We start from the raw sequence: 27082 nt of genomic DNA on the forward strand, positions 1-27082 counted from the left end.
ATTAAATTAAATTTTATATATTTGCACAGTCATCAACATTACAGCAGTGAAAAATGGGAGTGATGGAGAGAGCAGCAAATAAATCTTCAACATTTATGCAGCTAAAGGGGATGCTGGGTAAAGATACCGTAGTTAGTGTTTATTTCATTCCAGGCACACCAGCCTAGGAGCACTTCCTTCCTGTATACATTCTCTCGAGCTCTTGAAGATTTTTGTTCATTTGAAGTGTTTCATGTTTAGATACTCCAGAGAAGACAGTTTCAATCTCCTCAATCTCTCCTGCCAGGGCAATGCTGCTGTTAGAATTCAATTCACTGGGGCGTGTTACTGGCTGCTTCATGGACTGGAACTGGCAATTGAGACTGAAAGACTCCTGTATAAAATACATTCAATGGTATTGCCAGACGCGAGTGGTTTTAGGAAAATGACCTTGCCTTACATGCATTGAGTGTCAGTGCACTTCCTGTTGTGGGGCATCCTGTTTAGATACAATCTATTGATAACTATGAGAACTGACAAGCACTGGCTCTGTCAAAGTGGTCAGAGCATTATGGCTGTCATCGAAGCTGGTAACAAACTTCCCATGGGTTAAAAATCGTAAATGATAGAGTAGGTACGAGGTCTGATGACGCTGTTGGAGTATTGATGTTGTTGTTAATCACATTAACTCGGCAGGAGTTGACTGAATTCATATTGTCTCTTTCTGAATCTCAGGATGTCTCTCTGGGCAATGAGTCTCCACAAACATCAATGAGCAGGGGTCATCTGTTTTGATTTAAATTGCTCTATAGCACTGCTGCTTCACAGCACCAGGTACAAGGTTAGAGTCCAGCCTTGGTCAACAGCCTGTGTGGAGTCTGCACATTCTCCCCAGGATAGTGTGGGTCCACTCCAGGTGATCTGGTTTCCTCCCACAGTCCAAAGATTTGTGGGTTAGGTGGATCAGTCATGCTAAATTGTCCACAGTGTCCAGGATTGTTCAGACTCTGTGGATCAGCCATGGGAAATGCAGTGTTACAGGGGTGGAGTGCTCCAGATGGGATGCTCTTTGGATAGTTGGTGGGATTTGATGGGCCAATGCTCTCCTTCCACACTGTCGGGATTCCATTCTATGATTGAGGATAAAGGCGATACAACAGGGTGTCCTTGGAGAAGGAGCACGTAGTTTTTATCAATTCTCCCGCTGCCTTTAGATAGAGATGGGTACCGCAGTGGATACAGTGCTTTATCTCCATCGCTGCCTCCTCACTCCCAACTCTACTTTGATTTGATCCCTTCCCACTTTGTCTTTTATAATGGTTTGCTTTGCCTGTAAGGGGCGTTGTTTATAAATATTCAATTGGATACATGGGTGGTTTACTGCTGGTGATTATATGTGAACCAAAATGGGGTAATGGGGGGTGATGATGTTGATGGTGGGAAGGTTGATCAGCTGTGTGAGATACCACGTCCGGGTCAGAGAAATGGGGAATAAAGAACACTTCACAGCTCACAGAACCAGAACTGAAAAACAGTTAAATCAAACCAAAGGTTCAGACAGGGAGGGAATATTTCCCTGGAGCTTGAGTAACTGGAAACTGATGGTGTCCGGGAGTAGACAGGATTTGTTTTACAGGGCGTTTGAAATTTTAAAAACTGTTATATTAAGATAGTTTCATTTATTTTCTTTTAGTTTTATTTATTGTGGAATAAATAGCTACAATATTTTAAAACCAAATTCACAAACCTTGTGTTAAAGACAAATGTTAAATAAAATCCATCAAACCATCCCTCACTGAAACCGGGTGTGGAAGTGCATTCGCCTGGAGAATCCCTGCCCTGCCTACTTCTTCCTAGCCGGGCTCCATGGCTATATACATACAGGAGAGATAGTAGGAGGCCATTCGGCCTTTCAATCCTGCCCCACCATTCAATGGGAAACAGCTGACCATCCAGCTCAGTCTCCTGTTCCTGCTGTGTTCCAATCCCCTTTCATGACTTTACCTCGAAGAACTATATCTAAGTCCTCCTTTGGCTTCACTGCCTTTTGTTCCAGTGACGTTGCTGTGTTACTGTGTGGGTGTAGGCAGGGGTAATGTGATGGTGCTGCCTCCTGGAGGAAACACTCAGCATCCCTCATCATCCTGCAGTAACATCAACTGGGGTTCAGCAACTAGAGATAGAAACCATTTCCAGGATATGGGCATCACTGGCTCAGCCAGCATTTATTCCCCATCTCTAGTTACCCTTGAGAAGATGGTAGTGAGCTGCTGTCTTGAAACATTCACAGTCCATTTGGCGCAGAGAGACCGACAATGCTGGGAAGGAGAGTGTACAGGATTTTGGCCAAGTTATTCTCCATCTTTGGTTCTTCAAATGCTGGTTAACTTAATCACAATCTGCACATGAGTTTGAGATTTCAGTCTGCAAATCTTCACCATCAAGCACCCTGAATAAACAAATATGTACAGGTTAGAAATTCAGAGCAGACAATTCTAGCTTCTCTGGAAATCTTCTTTCCCTTTCTTCTGCAAAAGCTGTAACCCTCCAGCCCACTTACTCTCTCCCACCATTCTGCCTCTGCTGTCCCTAATGTACCCGCCCCCATTCTCATGGAGTTACTGATAAACAGATCCATGCCACCACTTCCTGTCCTGGTTAGACTCTGCACCCTTTCTGGGTTCACTTCCTTTCCCTTCAGTTGCTGCAAGTCAATAATGTAACAGCAGAATTAATCAAAAGGAAACAGAAAGGGAGGTGGCAGATCCTGGACAGAAGAGGAACCTTCAGTCTGGGAGAATGGGTCAGATCCTTCTTTGTTTCCCATTGGTCGATTCCCAGCATTATGACAAGTTGGGGATGGAACTTGGGCCCATGTGGGTGTGGTGACCCTTTGACCCCCCCAACCCGTTAATCCTACAAGCTGATTGGTTCCTCCTCCAGCCAATCACAGTGTCAAATGCTTTCCGCTAATTACCCCAAAGCACATGCTCCAAAATCCGCCCATATTCTGTACATGTGCAGTTCTGGGCTTCCCCGCACATGTGTGGTCCCTGCCTCAGGGATTGTGGGAGTTTTAGCCCCCATGAAGCCACTGGAGACATGTTTCTGGATAGTGAATGAAAGGTGTGGGCTGGAGGGTGTTGTGTATAGGATCCCCATTCAGACACACAGGACATGTGGGCTGTCACGGGATTTTACTGAGACATCTGCTTCCACAACCTGATTTCTGACGTAAGGAACATAGATTGCGGGGTGGGGAGGTTAATGAAGGGTAGCAGATTTTAAGCAGATGTAGCTGAGTGGTGAGCACCACTGCCTCACAGCGTCAGGAACCCGGGTTTTATTTCAGCCAGAGGCGACTGTGAGGAGTTTACACGGTCTCACCATGTCTGCGTGGGTTTCCTAGGGTGCTCGAGCTTCCTCCCACAGTCCAAAGATGTGTAGGTTATGTGAATTGCCCATGCTAAATTTCCCACAGTGTCCATGTATGTGCCGGTTAGGCCATTAGCCAAGGGAAATGCAGGGTTACAGGGACAGGGTGGGTCTGAATGGGATGCTCATCATAGGCTGGTGTGGACTCGATGGATGAATACCCTGTTTCTGCACAATAGGGACTCTATTCTCATGAAGAAGAATGTACCTATCTCAATGTGTTGCAAATCTGTGGCATTCCCTCTTCAAAATGTGGTGGATGCCAGGACAATGAGCAGATTTAATGAAGAGATACAGATGTTGAATTTACAATGAGATGAAGGGTGAGAGAGCAGGTGGGAAAACCCAGCTGAGACCGAGGTGAGCTCAATCATCACCGTATTAAATGGTGGGGCTGGTTCGAAGGGCTGCATTGCCTCTCCTGTGCCCAGTGCTTATCTTCTTACGGTAATAACTGGAAAGCTGAATCCAAAACTCACCACCTTCACCAAAGGAGATTTTGGAAAAAGCAGGATAGTCAGGTGGATTAGCGTTCCAAACTTAGATAGTGAGGAAGCGTGTAGGAGATAATGATTTTGCAATTTTAAACTGAGGGGAGACAGTGATTTATGGTTTTAGACTGTGAGGACATTCACACCGTCCAGAATACTCTGTTGTGAATATCTATCCTATACTTTGTCAAAGACCTTGGCTTTGACAATGAAACACAAAACACCCAGGAAACTTCGCCTCACCTCGTAATCTGATAAAGACTTCTGATAAATCTGGTTGAACTTAGAACACAGCTGGAAAGCGGGAAGATTAGATCCAATCCAAGATCCAGTGCTTAAACAAAGGAGACTACAATAGGATGAGGCAGGAGTTGGCTAATGTAAACTGGAAGCAAAGACTTTACCGTGGGAAAGTTGACGGACAACAGGGGAATTTTTCGAAGTGCTCAGCAAAAGTATATATCAGGGAAAAGGAAGGACTGTAGGAAAAGGAGTAATCTGCCATGAGTGGCTCAGGAAATAAGGGAGTCTATCAAATTTAAATAGAAGGCATACAAATTGGCAAAGACCACGGAGAAACTAGGAGATTAGAGAAACTTTAAAGATCAACAGAAAGCTAGATGGGATTGGGGGAGAAAAGTGATGAGTAGCTGTCCCCAGGGCCGGAATAGCAGTTTTACACTGCTCAAGGGGAAATATATGGTCTCTGTAATTGTTGAAGCACTTAACTGTTACCATAGAGATAATCCTGATCAAGTTAAAAAATCACAGCACACTCCAAAAGCTTGTACTTCCAAATAAACCTGTTGGACTATAACCTGGTGTTGTGTGATTCATAGGTTTGCCCACCCCACCCCAACACCGGCTCCTCCATATCAGAATCCTGATAGACAGCCCCACTGAAACTGAAGTGCCTGTCAGATACTTGAGGGAGCCACAGGGGTGTATGTTTTAACCACAAAGTGCGAAACTGAAGTAGACTTTCTAACTGACCATTGTCATGGAGATAATACTGAGAGAGAGTCTCTATTCAAAGTACCAAACCACAAAAGGTATAAGAATGGGAGCTTTACATTGGACAGGTGGGGCTTTACCTGATATTGCCTGGAGGTGTTTTGCATGTACACTATCCAGGTAACTGCCATGTCTCATCAATAAAGACTCAAAGAAGACCTCTCAGAGTTCTGCTAATGTAGTTGTTGCTATCCAGCATGGTTTAGGAATATGAGTACACAGCAGTCAGTCTTCACAGTGGAGGATACGAAGAACATGCCAGTAATTGATAAGGAGACTGAGGAAGGTGAGGAACTAGAAACAACCATTATCACGAAAGAGGTAGAGCTGGGCAAGCTAATGGAGCTAAAGATAGATAAGTCTCTTTGCCCTGATGGAATACATCCCAGGATATCAACAGAGTTAGTGGGAGAAATAGCAGATGCACTTAGAGTTATAACATCAGAGACAGGCCCTTTGGCCCAAACTGGCCCATGCCGACCAGAATGTCCATCCACACTAACCCCATTTCCCTGCACTTGGCCCATCTGCTTCTGACCCTTTCCTATCCATGTATTTGTCCAAATGCCTTTTACCTGTTGTGAGAGTGTACCCACCTCAACCACTTCCACTGGCAGCTCATTCCATATACATACCACCCTCTGTGTAAAACAGTTGCCCCTCAACTTCCCTTCTATTCTTTCCCCTCTAACCTTCAACTGATGCCCTCCAGTCCTAGATTTCCTGGGAAAAAGACTGAATGCATTCACCTTATCCATGCCCCTCATGGTCTTATACACTTCTAGAACAGTACCCACTCAGTTTCCTCTGCTCTAAACAAAAAAAATCCTCGCTTGTCCAACCTCTCCCTATAACTCAGACCCCTGAGCCCTGACAACATCCTTGTAAATTGTTCTGCACTTTTTACAGTTTAATAACTGAAACCTACACTGCATTCATCATATTTCCAGTGTTTCCCCACGGCGCTGGAACCGACGTGACAACGCCAATGGATTACAGTCCATGATCGAGAATGAACTCCTTTACAACAATCCCGTTTTCATAGTATTTCCCATGGTGCAGGTATCCTTGTGTCTTTCTGGTTGTATGGTTAATTAAAGACTTGTCCTTCTACAAAGCAAAGCTGTGGCTTAATTGTTCCTGGGAAACATGCCATGATTTTTCAGACTTTCAAAAACAAACGAACTCTTTCTCCACAGTCACCACCCTAACATGGACTTGGCTGTGTCTCAGTAGTTTTTTCCAGTCACACTGAGATTTGGAATATTCGCCCACGGACAGAATACACACCTTTCCTTCCACAGGAAAAGGCCAATGAATATTCAGATCGGCACGGATCAAGTAACTATCAAACTGAAAATGAAGTTCAATTTGAATTTCTCATCCACAAATCCACCCTTTCAGTACCCTACAACTGAGAAAACAACTCACCATATTAATACAGGATGGATCTTTATAAGACAATTATAGTATTAAATTGTAGTTTCATGTTTCCCAAAGTTTTAACTCTCAGTCTAGCAATCTCTTTCTTCTGTGAACTGAAATCCAAACCAATCTCCTCACTCCCTTCCCTCCACACCCAGTTCTCACACTCTCTCTCCTCACTTTGAATTCAGTTTCCTAGCTCTTGTCTGCGGACTAAGAACCAAATTAATGAGTCTGACTCTGAGTCCAGCAGGGTGGGGGGGGGGGGGGGGGGGGGATGGGCGCGGGGCGTTGTTGGTGAATCCTCTGATGACAACCATCCTGCATGCACTGCTTCCTGCACACTCTGGCCAAAACCTGTCTTACTAAAATGAACCAAATTAGAACTCGAATTGCAGGCCCATCCTTGACATTTTCCATAAAAACCCTGAATCTTCACAAAAGAGTTCTGATAACTCTCTGCAAAATGCTGCCCCACTGATAGTCTGATCACATGTCAGGGTACCAGGAAATAGGCCATTCCCCTGGGTCCTGCTCCCAGAGGGAGGAAGATGCCAATAACAGATTAATCCCTCACAACCACAGCCTCCTTCCCAGGCACTGTGCATACTCCCACAATGGGCCAGCACTGTGCCCATACACTGGTCTCCCCTCCTACAGCACGTGCTCCCGATCATACAGGAGTCCGGGAGACTGACAGCAGCTGCTGCCCAATATATCAGAATCCCTACAGTATGGAAACAGGCCCTTCGGCCAAACAAGTCCATACCGACCCTCCAAACAGTAACTTGCACAGACCCATTCCCCTACCCTATATTTACCCCTGACTAATGTAACTAATACTATGGACAATTTAGAATGGCCAATTCACCTGTCCTGCCCATCTTTGGATTGTGGGAGGAAACTGGAACACCCGGAGGAAACCCGCTCAGACATGGGGAGAATGCACAAACTCTGGGTTTGGCTGGAATCAAAACCGGGTACCTGGTGCTGTGAGGCAGCAGTGCTAATCATTGAGCCGTCTCTATGGGCTGGAGAACTGGGGTAATGGATTGTAAACAATGAATGAATGTGGAGGACACTGGGGGATGGACAGGTCAGTGAGCGACAGGAGCAGTGCAGCAGCAGGAGGGAATCCTGGACAAACTGAGCAATGGGAGAGTCTGACAGGAGAGAAACTACAGGAAGGTTCTGTTTAGAGGCTGAGGCAGGGACAGCTGGGAAACAGTATGGCCTGGTGGCTTGGGCAGGTTTTCTAATCATCCTCTTCAAAGATGCTGTTCCTCAACGCTGAGCCTGACCCTCCTGGTCCAGAGGTAAGGACACTGCCACCATTTCCTGGTGGGCAAGGGATACGGGGACTGCCTTTCAAAAGGTTTCAAAAACCGGTGTTGGTAACATTAACAAGACTCAATACACAGTCACTGACAAAATGCTGGTGTACATGAACTTCATCCAGAATATTAACACCTATAACTGGGTAACGCAGACCCCGATGTACAGAGTTAAATCCTGGATATTAATAACAGATATGTGCATGGGAAATCATGTCTCATGAATCTGACTCAGTTTTTTTGAACAAATAACAAAGAGGATTGCTGAGGTCAGAGCATGGACATGATCTACATGGACTTCAGTAAGGCGTTCCTCATGGGAGACTGGTCAGCAAGGTTAGATCGTACGGAGTACAGAACTGGCCCGAAGGTAGAAGGCAGAGGGTACTTTTCAGGCTGGAGGCCTGTGACCAGTGGAGTGTCACAAGGATCGGTGCTGGATCCACGTTTCGTCATTTATATCCATGATTTGGATGTGAACATAAGAGATCTTATAAATAAGTTTGCGGATGACACCAAAATGGGAGGTGTGGTAGACAGGGAAAAAGATCAGAGTACAAGGGGATCTGGATCAGATGGGTGATGGGCTGAGGAGTTCAGTTTAGAAAAATGCGAACTGCTGCATTTTGGAAAAGCAAAGTTTAGCAGGACGTATACAGTTAATATAAGTTCCAGGGGAGTGCTGCTTAACAAAGTGTCCTTGGAGTGCAGCTTCATAGTTCCTTAACAGTAGAATAGCAAGGAAATTAGGATAGTGAAGGTGGCAGTTGGTCTGCTTGTCTTTATCGGTCAGAGTGTTTAGTATAGGGGTTGGGAGGTCATATTGCGGCTGTACAGGACATTGATTCGGCAACTTTTGTAATATTCCATGCAATTCTGGTCTCCTTCCTGTCAGATGGATGTTCTCAAAATTGAAAGGGGTCAGAAAAGAATTATAGGATGTTGCCAGGGTTGGATAGGCTGTTTTCCCTGGACCGTCAGAGGCTGAACGGTGACCTGAAGGAGACTTTTAAAATCAGGCCGGGCATGGATAGGGTAAATAGACAAGATATTTTCCCTGCCGGGGGTGGCGGGGGGGGGGGGGGGGGAGGAAGGGAGTACAGAACTAGGGGACTGGGAGGGGAGGGTAGACAGAGAGGGTGGGTGGATCGAGAGGGTTGGGACAGAAATGGGTGGGGACAGAGAGGGGAGACACAGAAATGGATGGGGCCAGAAAACAGGATTAGAGAGGAGGGGAACAGACTGGGGGGGGGGGGGGGACAGAGGGGGCGACCGACAAAGAGTGGGAACAGACTGAGGGCGGGGGGGGCAACCGACAGAGGGGGGAAAAGAGACGGGTGTGCGACCAACAAGGGGGCGACTGACAGAGGGTGTGACAGATTGTGGGACAGATCAAAGGGGGGGGATGCACGACCGACGATGTGGGGGGGCTGACAAAGGACTGACCGACAAAGGAGGGGGGGGGTAAAAGAGAGTGGGGGGAGACGGGGGGGAACACAGAGGGGGAAGATGGAGAGTTATTTTATAGATCTACTACTCAACCCTGTTTGTGTTTTCTCCTCCTCACCTTACTTCCCTCTGAAGGGCTCAGAACAACTGCATAGTTCCTGGAAAGTGGGGTTTCAGGGAGATCAGGTGCTGAATGTGGCATTTGGGACACTGACCTTTAATGGAATGCGCTGGTCAATAAATGGACTCTGGTTCGACTCCACTGTCTGTGTGGTGTTTGCACATTCTCCCTGTGTGTCTGCGTGGGCTTCCTCTGGGTGCTCTCAATTTCCTCCCACAAATCCAAAGCCATGCAGGTTAGCTGGATTAGCTTTGGGTAATGGTAGGTTACAGAGTTAGGGTGGAATGCTGTTCCGATGGTTGGTATGGTCTCATGGGCCGAAAGGCCTGCTTCCACACTGTGGGGATTCTGTCACTGAGTATAGGGGTTAGGAGGTCACGTTGTGGCTGAGTAGGGCATTGGTGAGGCCAGTATTAGAATACTGCATTCAATTGTAGTCTCCCTGATTTCAGAAAGATGTTACCAGTATAGGACTCAACCTCTTAATAGCAATTCCTGGGAAGTGTTGACAGACAAACAGACCGTGCAGTGTGGGTTGATAGTTCCTTGAAAGTGTGGTTGAAGGTAGACAGGTCGGTGAAGGTGGTGTGCGGTATGCTAGCTGTTATTGGGCAGTGCATTGAGGATAGGAGTTGGGAGATCATGTTTCAGTTGTACAGTTTATTGGCTCGGCCACTTTTGGAATCCCCAGACTGCTTTCAATTCCAGTCTCCCTGTTACAGGAAAGATGTTGGGAAACTTGCACGAGTTCAGAAAAGTTTTACTAGGGTGTTGCCAGTATTGGAACATTTGAACCATAGGGAGAGGCTGAATAGGCTGAGGCTATTTCCCTGCAGCACTGGACACTTTAGGTGGCTTTATCGAACTTTATAAAATTATGAGGAGCAATGATAGGGTGACTAGTCATGGTTTATATTTTTCCCCCAGAGTCGGGGAGACCAAACAAATGTGAATCTTTTTCCCCAAGGTGGAAATGACAAATTCTAGAGGAGAGATGGCAAGTTTAAAGGATATGAAAACCGAACCAACTGCAGATGCTGTAAACCAGGAAGAGAAACAGAAGTTTCTGGAAAAGCTCAGCAGGTCTAGCAGCAGGTGTGAAAAGAAATTAGAGTTAACGTATCTGAGGAAGGGTGACCAGACCCGAAACTTTAACTGAGTTTTCTTCACAGATGCTGCATGACCTGCTGAGCATTTCAACATCTGTGCAAGTTTAAAGGGAGTTGTTTGGAGTATATACCTGAGAGGAACTTTATGAAGTTTATAAATTGAAGTGAGACCACATCTGGGATTAATGACAGAAGTTTTGGTCCCTTTATTTAAGGAAATACATTTCATCAGAGGCATTTCACAGAAACCTGACTGGGATGATCCATCGTTTGCAGGGATTATCTTTTAAGAAAAGGCTGAAGTAGTTGGGACTCCACTCACTGGATTTGGGAAGAATGAGAGGTGATCTCATTGTAACATGTAGAATTCTTAAGGAATTTGACAGGGTAAATACTGAGAGGATGTTTCCCATCATGAGGGAGTCTGGAACCAGATTTTGGGTCAGTCACGGAATCATGGATTCTGTTTTAGATTCGTCAAGTTTAAGGCAACACCGACACGGGTCAGGGGTTTCAGTAGCAATGGAGCTGGGGTGAGGTGGAGACAAGCAACATTTTAGAGATTGGAATTCCTGGTGTTTGTGATTGTGTAGATGTCTGATCAGAAGGTCAACTTGGGGTTACAGATATGACAGCAATATTGTGAAGAGTATGGTTCTATCTCAGATAGTTCCCAGGGAGAGGAAGGGGGTTAGCAGTAAGGGAAAGGAATTTGTAATAGCAACTGAAGGCAATGAGTTTAACCACTACAATGTTTCATTGGGGGAAACTGCAGCCAATCGCGTAGTGGGAGTGTGATGAGCAGTTTGATAACTGAGTAATGGAGAGGGATGATGGGGAGGGAGAGCTGGGCATTGTCAGTGTACATGTGAAACCTAACACGGTGCTTTTGGACGATGTCACCTCCTGGCAGTATGTAGGTGAGAAACAGGAGGGACCAAGGAGAGATCCTGGAGGGACACCAAATACAAGGAATTCAGAAAGAAAAGGGAGAGTGGAGATGGAGGAGGTGTTTGCAACAACGGTGAGGTCAAATATTAGTTTGTAGCAGAATGGGAGAGAAGGACATAACCAGAAAAGAGAGACAGATAGAACAAGGAACAATATCTGTGACTTAGTGAGGGGGAGTGGTGAGGAGGAGGCACAGCCTAACACCAAAAACACTATTTCTACATTAGTGACGTCACCCAACTCCACCCTAGTCTCAGCTCATTTACTGAAACACTCGTCCATCCCTGTGTTATCTCCAGACTTCGTTATCAAACACACTCTTTGCCAACCTCCCACATTCAACTTACATGCAATCTCAAGAGTATCTAAAACCCTACTGTCCAAGTGCTCACTTGTACCAAAATTTGTTGATCCATCAACAAGCAACAATTTAAAATTCTCACCCTTGATGTAATTCCTGGCTGTGAACATCCCTGTCTCCCTGCACCACACAACCTGTGAGACCCCGACAACTCATTTTCTTTCAGATTCCCAACGATGTGTTTATTCATTGCTTCACCTGTCTGGCTGTTTCTACTGTTGCCAAGGCAACACTGTCTGGAATTCCCACCCTAACCCTCTCAGACCTGCTTTCCTCCTTTAAGGTATTCCTGAAAACCTGTTTATTTGGCAGTTCTTTTGATCACCTGACCTAATATCCCCATCTGTGGCTTTATGTCAGAAGCTCTCAATAGTATTTCTGTGGAATTATAAACTTAAAAAAAAAACAAACTGTTGTTGATTTGCACATACATTGTCAACTCTTCACTGTCGCTGAGTGAATAATCTATAACAGCTCTTACCCAACCACATTGTGGGAGCACCTTCACCACACGAACTGCAGCTGTACAGGAAGTCAAACATCACCTTCTCCACAGGCAATGGGGCTTTGGCACTGATCACTGGGATCTGTGGAGGGAGAAACACACAGTTGATATTTCAGGGAGTGTAAAATGCATTATAGGGAGGGAAAATGGGGCAGAATTTGGGATTTTCAAATTTGTGTTTTACAATGTGCACTACGTTCTGTAAAACCTCTCATTCCATACCGTGAAAATTTCCTTCTCTTTCTGGTCAATACGTCTTTCCTTTCCCCTGCCCTGCACCTTCACACATTTCCAATGCCTTGGTCACAACACACTGTGCTGTCAGTGAAGTTTACCACGTGGTTGAGTATTGTCCCGCCCCTCATTCACTCCGATTGGTTGAAGCAACAACTAGCACCTCTAGCCCCCGTTCCCCCATTAACATCAATAATCCGAGGCCCATTGTGGGCTGGAGCATGCTCAGTGCTTCCTGCTTTTGCTGCTGTTCATCAGGTATGAGAGAGAGAGGGCTCATCCCTGTTTCTCCTGATGTCAGACAATAACAACAACTACCTGCATTGTATGGAGCCTTTCACATTGACAAATCTCCTAAAATGCTTCACGGATGATGGAAACGTTGATTAAAGAGAACGATTTTTAGATACATCTTTAAGGTGGACAGAGGGGGTTAGGGAGGATATTCCAAAGGTTTGTGTACTCGGCAGCTCCAATTGTGGAGTGATATAGGTGGGCAACAGCTTACAATGGAGACAGTTAGGGGCTAACCATAGGTTAAGAACCCCATGTCGAAGCCCCCTACCCCACACACCAGGCCTTGTTCTCACAGCCTGTCATTACACACTACCTATGGTTAGCCACTAACTGTCTCCATTAACAGCTAGTCACCCTCCCCCAGCCAGATCGTTATCCACTCCTTTATCCAACCGTTCTTCTCACTCTATCCCCACCTATCCTTTACTCCTTATATCCTCCCCCCACACTATCTTCTGCAAATAAACTGACTTTTTTTCCTCAGTAACATCTGTTCTATGGAAAGGACACCGGATCTTAAACTTTAACTCTGATTTCTCTTCACAGATGCTGCCAGACCTGCTGAGATTTTCCAGACCCTCCGGGTTGTTAGTTCTGTTTTACATCTTCCGCAGTTCTTTTGGTTTTAATTTACCGGGAGTTTGTAATTCAGGTCCTACAGCCTCTGTCCCAGTCTCTGCTGTCTCTCCCACCCCCACCCAGTGACACTGCACCTGCACAGCTCATGGACAGGTGTCGGCTTGCTGGCCACACCCCTGATTCACTCCCATTGGCTGCAGGGGAACACAGACTCTCCTCCTATTGGTCTGGAGCTGCCGTCAATCAGCCGGGCACCATTGTCATGAGAGTGGTTGACTCCTCCCTCTCTCTGCCCTGGGATGAGCTTCATCATTCACAGTGAATAGAGCAGTATCACAGAGCACAGGGGCTGGGGGCTATTCAGCCCATTGGGGCTGTACTCTCTCTCTCTGGAGATGCTGCAAATCTGTCCCAAGTCCCCTCCCATGAGCCCATAGCCTCCCAAATCTTTCCTTAAAAAGTAAAATTCCAAGTCTGTTTCAGAATACCTGCTGAATCTGTGTCGTTCAGACTGTTCCAGATGCTCAGAACTTACTGAGTAAAATAGCGTTCACATTTTCACCTTGTATTATTTGCCAATTACTTGAAAATAGTTACTAAAAATTGTGACAGTGTTAACAATTCCTCTCTCTCTCTGTAAATTCAAGACCTTGCAACCAAATCTGCACAAGATCGAAATCACTGCTTCACCTTCTCAGCTCCAAGGATAATTATCTGTGCTTCAGCTAGCTCTGCACAAAAGAGAGGAATGCATCTTAAATTATTAACATCAAAGAAACAGACCTTCCGTCCAATTCGTCCGTGCCAACGAGGAATCCTAAACTAATGGATTCCCATTTACCATCTATTGGCCTGTATCCATCAAAACCCTTCCTATTCATGTATCCAATTGGAAGCCTTTTAAATGTTGTGATTTTATCAGCCTCCACTACTTCATCTGGTAGCCCCTCCCATACACACACCACACTCAGCTTGAAAACGTTGCCACTTAGATCCCTTTTAAATCTTTGCCCTCTCAACTTAAACCCATGTGCTCTAGTTTTGGACCCACCTAACCTGAGGAAATAGGACGCCAGCTGCTCACCTTATCCACGCCCCTCGTGATTTTATAAATCTCCATGGAGACACCTCTCAGTCTTTGACTCTCCAGAGAAAATAGCCCCAGCCTATTCAGCCCTCCCTGTAGCCCAAATCCTCCAATCCTGGCAACGTTTTTGTAAATCTTGTCCAAACCTTTTCAAGTTTCACAACATCCTTCCCAGAACAGGGAAATTCAAACTGAAAACAGAATTCCAGAAGTGGCTTAACCAACGTCCTGTCCAGCCACAATATGACATCCCAGCTTCTGTATTCAATGCATTGACCAATAACGGAGACCGTTAATGGAGTCCCATTTGCCAGCGGTTCACCCTTATCCCTCTAAACCTCCCTCTTCATGTACCCAATCAGATGCCTGATTCCAAGAACAGCGAGATTGGAACTGAAAACAGAATTCCAGAAGACCTATAATCAGTGCCCTGTCCAGCCACAATATGACATCACAACAGCTGCATTCAATGCATTGACCAATAACGGGGAGCGTACCAAATGCTGCATTCACTACCCCGCCTCCCTGTGACTCTACTTTCAAGGAACTATGAACCTGCACTCCAAGGTCCCTTTGTTCAGCAACGCCCCTCAGGACTTTACCATTAAGTGTATAAGTCCTGCTCTGATTTGCCTTTTCAAAATACAACAGCTCACATTTATCTAAATTGAACTCCGTCTGCCATTCCTTGCTCCAATGGCCCATCTGATCAAGATCCTGTTGTATTCTGAGCTAACCTTCTTCACTGTCCATGACACCTCCAATTTTGGTGTCTTCTGTAAACCTACTGACCATACCTCATATATTCACATCCAAGTCATTTATTTAAGGGCCCAATATCCATCCTTGCAGCACATTGCTGCTCACAGACCTCCGGTCCGCAAAGCAACCCTCCATCATCCTCTGTCTCCTACTTTCAAGGCAGTTTTGTAATGGCTTGCTCTCCCTGCATTCCATGTGATCTAACCCTGCTAACCAGTCTGCTTTGTGGAACCTTGTTGAATGTCCATATCAACAGCATTCACCGCCTTCCTTATTCAATTTTTTCGTCACTTCAAAATACTCACTCAAGTTAGTGAGACCCAATTGTGCATGTACAAAGCCACATTGACTCTACCTGATCATTTCTGTCCAGCTGCGCCTTCCTTGTTCGGTCCACACCCTCCCACCAACCCACGCTCCACACCCTTGACCCTCCCTTACCACCATGGGAGATGTAAAACATGCGGCCACACCTCCCTCTGACCTCTGTCCAAGACCCCAAAATGATCTTTTCACATCAGGCAGAGATTTGCCTGCACATCCCAAAACCTCATCTTCTGAATATGGGAAATTTAACATGGTTCATCCAACTAACCTACACATCTTTGGACTGTGGGAGCAAACTGGAACACCCGAAGGAAATCCTCACAGAAACTGGGGAGAATGTGTCAACTCCAACACAGACAGTTGCCCGAGGCTGGAATCAAACCCAGGTCCCTGGTGCTGAGGAAGCAGCACAAACCACTGAGCCACAATACTGTGGGATCTTTGATGCTGATGAGCTGCCCCACTGATACCTCAGTCACTCACCCTGCCTCATTTCCTAAGAGGCAGTGATGATGGAGTGAAATTAGACAGTTAATTCAGAGACCCAGATAACGTTCTGGGGACAAGGGTTTGAATCCCATCACGGCAGATTTTGGAACGTGAATTCAATAAATATCTGGAAAAAATAATCTAGTGATGACAGGAATCCATTGTCAATTGTTGGAAAAACCAATGTGGCTCACTCATGACCTTTAGGGAAGGAAAATGCCATCCTTACCTGGTCTGGTCTGCATGGGACTCCAGACCTATAGCAACGCAGTTGACTCTTAACTGCCCTCTGGGTAAACGCAGCAATAAATGCTGGCCGAGCCAGTGACAGCCTCATCCTGTGAATGAATAAAGAAAACAGGTCAGGTTTTGTTCCTTCTCTCGTAGGTACATCCTACAAACTCAATCAGAAACGTTCTCGTACACACTGAACAAATACCTTTCCATCCAAGCCCTTAACACTACAGCACTCCGAGGCCATGTTGGTAAAGTTAAAACCACTTATCATTGCATCCATATTATTCTTACAGATATCTGAGGTCTCCTGGTAAAATTGTGTCTCAATTCCCTGCTGACTATTGGGAGAGGGTCTATAACACAATCCCAGTAAGATGGTCATCCCTTTCTTATTTCTCAGTACCACCCAAATAACTTGCCTGGATGTACTCCCAGGAATATCCTCCGAAGCCCAGCCATAATGTTATCCTTAATCAAAAACACCTCTCCCACTGCGCTGTTGGTCCCTTTCTATCCTTACTATAGCATCTATACCCTGGAACATTAAGCTGCTAGTCCTATCCATCCCTGAGTGATGCCTCTGTAATTGCTGTAATATCCCAGTCACATGTTCAAAACCATACCCTGAGCCCACCTGCCTGACCTGTCAGGTCTCTTGCACTGAAATAAATGCAGTGTAACTGGTCCGTCCCACCTCATTCTGTGACTTGCTCTTGCCTGCCTTGACAGTCTGACCGGTGAACAGTACCAGCCTCAGACTCACCTCTTTTCTCACTATCTCTTTAGGTTTACCCCGACTCCCTCACTGGTTTAATGCCTCCCGAGTGGCACTAGCAAATCTCCCTGCTCATCAGGACCCCATGCTTTCCCCTTCCTATGCCATTGGTACCAATGTACAATGTCCTCCCACTGGTTATTCTCCCTTTTGAGAATATTCTGCTCCCTCTGTGAGACACTGGCACCAGGGCAGCACCACCCCATTCTGATGTCTCACTGTCAGCTGCAGAAATGGCAGACTGTGCCCCTGACTAGAGAGTCCCCTATCACCATCGATCGTGTGGAACTGGATATACCTCACATTATGTTAGAAGCCAGTCTCAGTACCAGTAACTTGGCTGTCAGTGCTGCATTCCCCTGAAAGTCTATTACCACCTACATTTTTCAAAACCGTGTACTTGTCTGAGATGGGGATAGCCAGTGGAGACTCCTGCAGTACCTACCTACCCCTCCTAGCTTTCCTGGAGGTAACCCATCTACCTGACTGTATCTGCAGTATCTTGCAATCCTGAGACGGCCACATATCACACCCCCCGGCTCCTGTTAACTCCTCACTGCCTTTAATCACTCCTCCACCAATCCATGCGATCCAATAGGATTTGCAATCACACTTCCTGCAGACATAATCATCAGGATCATTGAGACTCTCCCTAATCTCCCACATCCGACAGGAACAGCACGCCACTCTACAACAGGCCATCTCTCCGCCTTAACAACCTACAGACCATGACAAAGACACAGTCTTACTTCTCAAAAAATACTGCCCGAGATTAGCAATGCTTACATTTCATATCTTAAACATTTAATCAAGAGACCCAAAGACATTAAAAAGAAATCCTCACCTTACTCACTACTGTAGATTTAATAAAATAAAACTGACTAAGATTGATGTTTGAAGAGACTGAAACTCACTGAGCTGAACCCCGGCTCTGAGTACTTCCAAGGGTGAGGTCTCACTGAGGGCAGCTGTGAAATGTCACTGTTTCTCTTCTCTGCCCGCTCCATTTTCAGAGAGGTTTTTAACATCACAGCAAGTCAGCTCAGAGAGGTCACTGCTTGGTTTTATTCACTGGGAGTTGCCTTTGCTGCCCAGACCAGTATTTATTGGCCACCTTCCCTTGTCTTGGAGAAAGTGGTGGTTCACCCCCTCCCTGAAATGCTGCAGTCCCTGTACACCCTCCCTGTCTTTGTACAACAGTCCCCCTCTGGCCTCACCACCCTCCCTGTCTCTGTAATCCCCCTCCGGCTTCAGAAATTATATGTCCGTGGCATCAGATTTTTATTTAGATTCATTTTTGTTTAATAAACACCCCTCCCCCCCAAAAAAGTGAAATATTTCACTCCCAAACAAATTTCTGTTGATTAACCTTTTGGAGAGGCCGACACATGGACGTTGCACATTGTTCACGTAGAATGATGGAACTTTCTTTAAACATTGCTAAAAAGGGGAGGCAATGGCTTAATGGTATTCCTGCCAGATGAGTGACATGTGCAATGTTCCGAGGATTAGGGTTAGAATCCCAACATGGCTGTGCGGACATCAGAATCCAATACAATCTAGAGTGAAAAGGCAAATGATGACCATGAAACCATTGTCGATTGTCAGAAAACCCATCTGGTTCACTCATGTCCTGTAGGGAAGGAAACGGTCATCCTCACCTGGTCTGGCCTACATGTGACTCCAGACCCACAGCAATGTGGTTAGCTCTCAACTGCCCTCAGGAAAAATACATTAAACACTGTTAACAAATACTCCGCAGGAATCATTGAAAAACTGTCTGTTCCCTGAACTAAAACTGAGTTTCAGCTTCACCTTCTCCCTGTCTCCCCTCGCCCTGTTTACACCCAACTCCAAAACACTCTCATTGAGCCAAGCAGCCCTCACAGTGCAGCCCTGTCATTTTCATTGCCTGCTCACACCTACACTGCCCTCAGCCTCCTGTACTGTTCCAATGCATCTAATGGGAGCTCAGGGACAGCATCTCATCTTTCAATGCAGCCCTTTGTAACCCCAGAGTCAACATGGACCTCAGCAGTTTCTGAATGAACAGACCGTTGTCAGAATCTGGAACGTTCCACCTGAAATGGTGCTGGAATTCGAGTCCAAAAGGACTTTTGATGGGAAGTTTGCAGTTAATTGAAAATATGAAGTTTACAGGTTAACATCATGAAGTGAGTGATTGTAAGATCTCTCAGATTTAGACCCAAAGAGACCAGGTGTAATTTGGATAAATCTGTGCTCCCTCTCAGGCCAATAGCTCCTTCCTCAGCTGCAGGGCCCACAACATAGCGCACACCCAAAGGGTGATCCAACCACGAATTTGTACATCTTCCTGCTTAACAAAAATATTGGAGATATTTTCCACAAACCTTTCTCCTTCCACATTTAGACGTCAATGATATTCAGATCCTGATGACTCCATTGACTGTAAAAACTTACTTTTGAGATCCCAGCCTCAATTATTCTGATTTAATATCCTATGAAATGAATTCTCAAAACAAAACTCAGAGCCAGTGCAGGAAGAATACAAGACATATTTTTCTCTTGGTATGTGACTGATGTGTAAATGCCTCTCTTCAAATCGTACACCACCCCCCCCCCATCCCAGAAAGAGGACATGTCCATGCCCCTCACTGTACCTTGCCCCCAATAAAGATGGCGGCCATATCCCAAGACCTGTCACCTCCTGAGGGCCGCAGCCATTTTCCCATCTGCTGCAAACACGGGAAAGAGTTTCTAATTCAGATTAATGACCCGTACAGAGTGTAATTAACACTTCCCAGCCTAAAGTGACTCATTGTCTCCGTCTCCGAGGCCACTCTCCCCTTCCCTGTTTGGGTCTCCCACATTCACCAACGGCCGAGTCACGTGACACTGCACAGGCGGAGTTACTGGTGACGTGTCATCCCACTGGCCACGCCCCTCATTCACTCCCATTGTTTGGATGACCAGCTGGTTCCACTTCGTCCACCAGTCCCACCCCCTTTTCCTATTGGTCCGAAGCTGCCATCAATCAGCTGGACCCCATTGTGAGGTCAGTGGTGGGATCCTCCCCCTGCCTGAATCAAACCCGGAAGGTGGATGGATGGTGTCAATCAGGAACAACAAGCAGGAGGTGCTGGGAAAGCTCAGCAGGTCTGGCAGCATCTGGGAACAGGAATCTGTCCAGTGGCCCTTCCTCAGAACCGATGGGAGCTGGGAAAATTAGAATCCTGACAGTGTGGAAACAGGCCATTCGGCCCTAAAAGTCCACAGCGTATCTCCGAAGAGTATCCCACCCAGACCCATTCCCCTACCCTATTACTGTATATTTCTCCTGAATAATGCACCTCACCTACACATCCCTGAGCATTATGGGAAATTTAGCTTGGCCAATTCAACTAACCTGCAGATCTTTGTACTGCAGGAGATAGGGGTTAAAGAGCAAATAATGGGCAGGTACAGAACCCAGAGAGAGACAGGAACATTTGGAAAGACAAAGGAGTGGATTATGATCTGATTGGGAGGGTGCATAGCTGTTAATGGAGGGGACAGGAATCTGGGTCTGGCAGCATCTCAGTGGAGGTGGCGGAAATGGCGACTGATGATCTACGTTTTGCTGCAAAAACAGACCCGAGCTTCCAGCTGCCTGCCACTTTAACACACGAGCCTGTTCCCTGGCCAACGTCTCTGTCTCATGCTTACTGCAGTGTTCCAGTGAGGCCAGAACATACCAAATGGCCCGTATTTCAAGGACTGCAATTTCCCCTCCCATGTGGTCAATACCATCCACTATATCTCCTCCACTTCCTGCACCTCTGCCTTTGAAACCCACACCTCCAACTGCAACAAGGATAGACCACCCCCCCTCCCCCCACCAAGTCCTTAACTTCCACCCAGATACAACATATCATCCCCTGCCATTTCCACAACCTACAATCAGACTGCACCACCAGATTCTTAAGGGGTTTGACAGAATAAATACTGATGTGTCTGAGGGTAAATACAGAGGGGGGAGTTTGAAACCAGATTCTGAGTCAGTCACAGAATCAAGGGTTCTGTTTCGGATTCATCAAGTTTAACGGAACACGGGTAAGGGGTTTCAGTAGCAATGGATCTGGAGTGAGGAGGAGACAAGCAACATTTAAGAGATTGGAATTCCTGGTGTTTGGGATTGTGTAGATGTCTGATCAGAAGGTCAGCTTCACATCAGATATAACTGTAATAATATTGTGAAGAGTGTAGTTCTGCTGCATCGTTCCCAGTGAGAGGGAAAGGCTCAGCAGTAAGGGAAAGGAATTTGTCAGACAATGGGTTTAACCATTACAATGTTTCATTGGAGGAAACTGCACCTAATCGAGTAGTGGGAATGTGGTAAGCAGTTTGATAACTGAGTAACAGTGGAGTAATGGAGAGGGATGATGGGGAGGGAGAGCTGGGCATCGTCAGTGTACATGTGAAACCCAACATGGTGCTTTTGCACAATGGCACCTCCTGGCAGTGTGTACGTGAGATACAGGAGGGGCCAAGGACACCAAATGCAAGGAATTCAGAAAGGTAAGGGAGAGAGTGGAGATGGAGCAGGATTTTGGGAGAGAAGGATAAAACCAGAAAAGACAGAACAAGGAACAATATTGGTGAATCAGTGAGGGGGACTGATGAGAAGGAGGAGGAAAGAGAGTTGGAAAGTCTATAGTTTAGTGAAATTAGGGTAAAGGGTCAAGATGAGTTCTGATAAGGCTTGACAAGAGACTGGAAGAAGATGTAAGTTTAGGACAAAAACCAGGAACACCATGTGAGGCAGTTTGGCTCTGTGGGCTAGTGAGAGGGAGGGAAGCAGCAGATTGGATTATCTCAGTCTTAGTGACAGAGAAACGCCATGTGCTCCAAACTCTTCTTGTTGGATGGAGGAGACAGGAGGATGGACAGTGTTTCACAAAGAAACAAAACCTGGGTAAGTGATATTTAAAGTGATTAAACAAACCTAATATATTTAACTTTTATCCAAAATATTAAAACAAATGACTGAAGTCCTGGTTCGAATCCCAACTTGGCAGATGGTGGAATCTGAATTCAAGAAAAAATAACTGGAATTAGGAATTTCCTGATCTCCATGAAACCATTGTCAATGGCAAAAAAAAATCCTGCCAACCCGACAGTGGCCCAGCCAGCTACTCACTGTATTAATCACTGCAAAGTCTCAACAAAGGAATGAAACTGGGTGGACCACTCGGTATCTAACAAGGCACCAGAAAATACAGCCACAGAATCAGCCCTCTGGATGGTGCAACGTCCTCCAGACTAACATCTGGAGTTTGGTGTCAAAATGTGCAGAGCTGTCTCACAGACCAATCAAGGAACAGCCTGACATTCTCATACTCATGAAATCAACCCTTACAGACAATGACCAGACACCACCATCACCATCCCAAGATATTGAGATTGTGGTGATGGAAAAGCACAACAGGTCAGACAGCATCCGAGGAGCAGGAGAATCGACGTTTCGAGCCTAAGCCCTTCATCAGCCTGACCTGCTGTGCTTTTCCAGCACCACACTCTCGACTCTGATCTCCAGCATCTGCGGTCTTCACTTTCTCCTGAAATCTCTGAATATGTCCTGTCCCACCGGCAGGACAGACCAGGCAGAGGTGGTGGCACAGACAGGGAGGATTTGCCCTCTGAGTACTCAGCATTGACTCCGGACACCAGGAAGTCTCATGGCTCCTGTTGATTACTAGGTACCGTCCTCCATTGGCTGATGAATCACTTCTCTTTCATGTTGAACACCATTTGGAGGAAGCACTGGGGAAGTAAAATGGTGTCAAACGTACTCTGGGTACAGGATTTCAATGTCCACAATCGAGACTAGCTCTGCAACAGAATTACTGACTGAGCCGGTCAGGTCCTAAAGGACACAGCTGTTCAACTGAGTCTGCAATGGGTGGTGAGGGAACCAAGAGGGAAAAAACATACTTGATCTCATTGTTATGAATTGACCAGCTGCAGATACATCTGTCCATGACAGTATCGGACAGGACACATTCCTCTTGGAGACAAAGTCTTGGCTGAAAGTTGAGAAAAACCTCCATTGTGTTGAGTGACACTATCACCGTTCTAAATGGGACAGACTTTGAAGAGATGTAGAATCTCAAACTGGATCTCTGAGGCACTGTGGGACATCAACAGCAGCAGAACTGTACTCCAGCACAATCTGTAATCTCGTGGGTTTGTAAATCCTGCTCTCACCCATCACAAAGGACAGGAAAGGAGGGCATGCCAACAGCAGCACCAGGTGTACCTAAAAATGAAGTGCCAACCTGGTGAAGCTACCAAACAGGACCATCTGCATTTCAAACAGCATCAGCACCAAGCCACAGAGCTAAGTGATCCTACATCCAATGGAACAGATCGGAACTCTGCAGTTCTGCTACACCCAGTTGTGAACGGTGATGGACAATTAAATAACTCACTGGAGGAAGCATCACAGATATCCCCACCTTTACTGATGGAGGGGCCTCACACATCCATGCACCAGATACGACAACAGCATTTGCAGCTATCTGTATCCAGAAGTGCAAAGTGGGATGATCCATCTCATCCTTCTGCAGTGGTTTCCAACATCACAGATGCGAGTTTTAAGCCAGTTTGATTCAGTTTGGATAACATCAAGAAATGGCTAAGTAGTGCAAAGGCTACGGGCTCTGGCAATAATACTGACAGAGGAGGTTCCAGACTGAGTCTGTCTGTCATAGAGAGTATGGCTGCCTCATGGAGTTTGAAGCACTGCAATGGGTCCATGCAAGTCATGTTAGTCAAGGATATTATAACGGTGGCTGTGAGTACTTTTGATGAGGACTCTATTACTGAGGTAGTGTGGGCTGAGGTTAGAAACAGGAGAGGAGAGGTCACACTGCTTAGAGTTTTTTTTATAGGCCTCCACAGAGTTCCAGGGAAGTTGAAGAGAGGATTAGCAAAATTATTCTGGGTAAGTGCAAAAGTACCAGGGTGGGCATTATGGGGGACTTTAGCTTCTGTGCAGAGAGGTAGCGAGTCTGTTTGAGAACGTGGCTGAAGAGCTTATGGGGGACTTTAGCTTCCCCAACATTGACTGGGAATGCTATAACTCTCATACGTTGGGTGATCAATTTTTGTCCAGTGTGTACAGGAGGGTTTCCTGATACAGTATGTCGAAGGCCAACAAGAGGGGAGGCCACATTGGATCTGGTGATTGGTAATGAACCAGGCCAGGTGTTTGATTTAGTTTTAGGTGAGCACTTTGGAGAGAATGACCATAATTCAGATATGTTTAGTTTAGCAATGGAAAGGGACAGGTACATGCCACAGGGCAAGAGTTATCAATGGGGCAAGGACAATTATAATGCAATTACGCAGGAATTGGGATGCATAGAATAGCGTAGCAAAATGCAGGGGATGCAGAGAATGAAAATGTGGAGCTGGTTTAAGGAAGAGATATTGCATGTCCTTGATAGGTATGTCCCTGTCAGGCAGGGAGGAAGTGATAAGGTAAGGGATCCGTGGTTTATTACAGAAATTGCATCGCTTGTTAAGAAGAAGAAGGAGGCTTATGTGTTGATGAGACAAGATGGTTCAGATGAGGAGATGGAGAGTTACAGATCAGATAGGGAGGATTTAAAGAGAGTTAAGAAGAGCAAAGAGAGGACACGAGCAGTCTTTAGCAAATAGAATAAAGGAGAATCCTAAAGTTTTCTATAGGTATGTGAGGAATAAAATGATGATTACGGTAGGAACAGGTCCAATCAAAGACAGAATGGGAAGTTGAGTGTGTACCATGTGGAGATCGGAGAGGTGCTAACGAACATTTCGCATTGGTTTTCACTCAGGGAAAGGAGAATATTGTAGAGGAGAAGAATGTGGTATGAGATATTAGACTAGAAAGGATCGTGATTAGTTAGAAACAGGTGTTATCAATTCTAGAAAGAGTGAAAGTAGACAAGTCCCCTGGGTTGGATGGGATTTATCCAAGGATTCTCTGGGAAGCTAGGGAGGAGATAGCAGAGTATTTGGCTTTCATATTTGAGTCATCATTGTCTACACGTTTGGTACCAGAGGACTGGAGGATTGCAAATGTTGTGCCTTTGTTCAAGGGCAGTAGAGATGACCCAGGTAATTATACACCAGTGAGCCTGACTTCTGTTGTAGGAAAGGTTTTGGAAAGGATTATAAGAGATAAGATTTATAATCATCTTGCAAACAACAATTTGATTTCAGATAATCAACATGGTTTCGTTAAGGCAGGTCATGTCTCGCAAACCTCATTGAGGTTTTTGAGAAGGTGACCAAGCATGTAGATGAGGGTAGGGAAGTTGACGTGGTATACATGGACTTCAGTAAAGCCTTTGATAAGGTTCCACATAGTAGGCTGTTGGAGAAAATGCAGAGGCATGGAAATGAGGGTGATTTAGCAGTTTGGATTAGACACTGGCTTTCTAAAGGAAGGCAGCGAGTGGTGGTTGATAGAAAATATTCAACTGGAGTCCAGTTACTAGTGGTGTGCTACAAAAATCTGTTTTGGGACCACCACTGCTGTTTGTCATTTTTAGAAATGACTTAGACGCAAGCATAGGTAGATGGATTAGTAAATTTGCTGATGACACTAAAGTCGGTGGAGTAGTGGACAGTGTGGAAGTGTGTTACAGATTGCAGGGGGACTTGGATAAACTGCAGAATTGGGCTGAGAGGTGGCAAATGTAGTTCAATGCAGCTAAATGTGAGGTGATGCACTTTGAGAAGAATAACAGGAAGGCAGAGTACTAGGTCAATGGAAAGATTCTTGGTAGTGTGGATGTGCAGAGGGATGTCGGAGTCCATGTACATAGATCCCTGAAAGTTGCCACCCAGGTGGATAGTACTGTTAAGGTGACATATGGTGTGTTAGGTTTCATTCATAGAGTAATTGAGTTCCAGAGCCGCAATATCATGCTGCAAAGATACAAAAAGCTGGTGCAGCCATACTTGGAATACTGTGTGCAGTTCTGGTGCCCATATTTCGGGAAGGACAGGAGGAATTGGAAATGGTGCAGAGGAGATTAACCAGGATATTGCCTACTCTGGAGGGAAGGTCTTACGAGGAAAGGCTGAGAGACTTGAACCTGTTCTCCTTGGCAAGAAGGCTAAGAGGGGATTTGATAGAGACATACAAGATGATCAGAGGCTTAGATAGGGTAGACAGTGGAAGTCTTTTTCTAGGATGATGATGTCAGTATGCACGAGGGGGCATAACTACAAATGAGGAGTGATAGATTTAAGACAGATGTCAGAGGCAGGTTCTTTACTCAGAGAGGGGTAACGTACTACCTGCTAATGTAGACAACTCAGCCACATCAGGAAGATTTAAACAATCCTTAGATAAGGACATGGGTGATTTTGGGATAGTGTAGGGGTGAGAATCAGTTCACAGGTCAGCGTGACATCAAGGACTGAAGGGCCTGTTCTGCGCTGTATTGTTCTATGACTATTGTGCTACAAGAGATTTCTGCTGTCTTAAACAGAGTGACAGATCTTGTATGTTGGCTTACGAAATGTCACTGATCGCTACCAAAAATGTACGAGGTCAAGTTAGGGCAATAATAAGTTGCTGCAACAGGAGGGGAGCAGGTAACTCCATACAAAACCCTGCTTCTTCTCACCTATTTTTACCTCCAAAATAGAGGGAAAGCACCTCTGGATCCCACCACAACAATTTGCCCCACAATCCTGGTATCTGGCTGCGCACTAGGTGGAGTGGAATAGTCTGTACTGGGACCCATTGGGGCCCTGAAACACTTGGTAAAGACTAAAATCATCTGAGCATTGAGAACCCCACCACATTGTATGCATTTTCTATTGTTTTTACTCGGTTCCCTTGTTTTTCCGAATGAACCTGTTTAAAGTTGTTATTAGACACACCTGCACTCGCTGTGAATTGAACCCAGGCCTCCCGGTCAAGATTCGGGATATTTTCACCGCATCACAAGACATCGACTCTAAATTCCCTTGTCCCTTAATGTTTCTGGTGCTTAGCTGCTGAGTCACGCCCGAATCAACTCTGCAAATGGGAGGAAGGGGCGGAACTGGAGGACCAAGCAGCGGCCGGTCCTCCAACCAGAGTGAGTGAGGGG

General features: G+C 45.8%; 1 long non-coding RNA gene across 2 annotated transcripts; it reads right to left on the reverse strand.

The window, feature by feature from the left end:
* LOC132811702 (uncharacterized) lies at positions 1 to 27002 on the reverse strand. Of its 2 annotated transcripts, none has more exons than XR_009643363.1 (4): positions 26871 to 27002; positions 16179 to 16287; positions 12151 to 12256; positions 1 to 2428 (listed from the first exon to the last, which is right to left on the reverse strand). It is a non-coding gene; the product is annotated as an uncharacterized LOC132811702 (long non-coding RNA). The 2 variants fall into 2 exon arrangements; XR_009643364.1 differs by lacking the exon at positions 1 to 2428 and adding an exon at positions 9382 to 9458.
* Between the last annotated feature and the right edge of the window lie 80 nt (positions 27003 to 27082).

This window comes from Hemiscyllium ocellatum, unplaced genomic scaffold, assembly GCF_020745735.1.
Source record: "Hemiscyllium ocellatum isolate sHemOce1 unplaced genomic scaffold, sHemOce1.pat.X.cur. scaffold_2331_pat_ctg1, whole genome shotgun sequence".
Lineage (NCBI taxonomy): Eukaryota > Metazoa > Chordata > Chondrichthyes > Orectolobiformes > Hemiscylliidae > Hemiscyllium > Hemiscyllium ocellatum.